Below are 2,664 nucleotides of genomic sequence, written 5' to 3'. Positions count from 1 at the left end.
AAACCATTTAATTAGAACTAGACTCTTCATTTTGTAACATTTGCCAACTTTTATGAGTTTTATGATTCTTAAATGTGACTTTTCATATAACTTGAGGACAAGTTACAAAAACACACTTTGGAATCAACTCTTAGATTAAAATGGATTGAAAACAACTATTTCACACAACTTTTCTATTAATCTAAGAACCTCATAAGAACAAGATAATTCAAATAATCAATCTTCAAGAAATTACCATGAACATACAAACTAATACAAATCTTGAAATTATGACAATTATCTTAGAAATTGGATTAGCATGAACATTACCACATCAAAAACAAGTTTATAAGTACAAAAACATCTTAGGGTAATGTTCCTAGTCCAATTCCAGCCAAAACAATCGAATATATGCATCCAACTCGATTTTTTAGCTACTTTTGCAAGTATAACAAGAAAACAAGCCTAGGCTCTGATACCACTGTTGGGTTATGAGCATTCTAACACTCCTAAGTGTACATGCAGCCCTAAATACCTTGGATCTATGTTTTCTCTATTATACATACAATTATGAACATCCAAGGTATTATCCTAATCTAGCATACAAAATAATAAATATAACAAGATAGAATACATACCTCTTTGATGTAGAATGTCTTCATGAAGCTTGAGTGCCTAGTGCCCTAAGTGTGACACCTCAAATGGTTCACACAACACCAAATACACTTGGAATAACTTGAGAGAAACTTGAACACTCCTTGAAATCGTCTAGCCCTCACACTCACACATTAGTGCACGATTTCTTGAGCCATGGGATTCTTTTATATGGTGGCTATTAGGGTTACACCATGTAACTCATAACTTTACCCATTCCTTATGCTCCATGGATTTTAACCTCCATGGAGTATCCATGGGTCACACCATAGACTTAGTCCAACATAAGGAATCTTGGATCACAAGCCCACATATATAAGAATGAATGATTTACACAATCAACCCATATATTTAATTAGTCTCCTTTTGATCACTTAATTAATTCCAAATTAATTCTTGATCAATACTAATTAAATAACCTTATTAATATATTAGAACTTATAATATATTAACCAACCTTAAGTGTTATTTCTCTCATTATAGTCTATCCAAATGCATGATGCCATGCAACCCAAATGGACCATGACGGGTCGGGTCAAGTCTTACCAATTATAGTTATGGACTTATACATTAATCCAACACGTCCTTCGTAACTTGGTGATAAAGTCCACGTTGATCTGCTCCCATTTTCACACAAGGACCTCTAAAAGCTACGACTTACCGTGTGGTTTCTGATGTTCGGCCTTCACCTTTCGACAGGTTATGCACCCCTCGACAAACCATGCTATCTCCCTCTTCATGCAGGGCCACCAATAATTGAGTCTCAAGTTTCGATATATTTTTGTGGCTCCTAGATGAATCAAGAACCTACACTTATGCACCTACTCTAACAATATTTGGCGGACTCCCCCGTAATATGGTAACCAAATCCACCCACATTGGGTCAATAGCCCCCGACTATCGGTGACGAATATATCAATCTTGCCCTTGATCTTCTCCTTCCTTCTTTAAGAATCGATATTTTCCAAAAAGGTTTATGAAAAAAAATTAGATCCTTAGTTTGAGTCTGGAATCACATGAATGTTCATCCAAATCCCTTAAACCAGGGCTCTGATACACACTTTTAACATCCTATTTTTCACAACAAAAAATTTCATTTTTAAATTAAGTAAAATCATTGTTTTCAAGAACAGCCAAATAAAAAACCATAAAAATCAAAATACAGTCATCCCAAAATATATGAGTGTCATAAAAAGCGAAATCACAAAAACTGCAGATGTAAGAGTACCGTCAAGCCTTCGCCTTTCGACGATCATCTAAACTACTTGAAACACATTTAAATCCATAATCGTAAGCACAAAGCTTAGAGGGTTCCCCAAAATATCATATACATCATAAAATAATAAACACTTGTGGGTTATCAGCAACCTTTGGGACTATCAGCAGTCTTGAGGACTATCAACAGTCCTATGGGCTCACAGCAACCATATGGGTTATCGACAACCCTGTGGACTATCAGCAACCCTAGAGTTGTCAGCAACTCAATAAACATATATAACAACAGTTAGAATATAAGACTCAACTAGACTAGCATGCACCCTACTATGACATAGGTAATATAGTAAGAAGACTCACCTCACAAACAATAGACTAACACACAACTCTCTGATAACGAAGATCAGTACTATGAGTCACCTAAACACAATATATGAGTAACCTCTTAGTCTATGCTCTAAAACCCTAAAGTTAACCATGGTAAAAAATTCAATGGTCAAAGTCGGCCCTAACTGATCCCCATATCGTGGACACCCAAAGGCCATGTCGTGGCAACGTGAAACAGCCATGAGGACTGTTTATTGCCACATCGTGGGAACAAACCCACCACAACATGGGTGCTACACAGATCAGTCTTAATGCATTAAGCCCTTAATCCTTCAAGCTACACATTAACACTTTCTAGAGGGCCTTCTTATTCCCAATAATCCATAAAAATCGTTGCTTTATAGACATGCATGTGCAATTCATGTCTTGAGCTCAAACTAGGTCAAAATGGTGAAAATGAGATTAAGATCTCATGCATGCAAGACATAA

This window comes from Lactuca virosa, chromosome 2 (genome assembly GCF_052849685.1).
Source record: "Lactuca virosa cultivar CGN04683 chromosome 2, Lactuca_virosa_CGN04683_v6, whole genome shotgun sequence".
NCBI lineage: Eukaryota > Viridiplantae > Streptophyta > Magnoliopsida > Asterales > Asteraceae > Lactuca > Lactuca virosa.
This window is presented reverse-complemented; position numbering follows the sequence as displayed.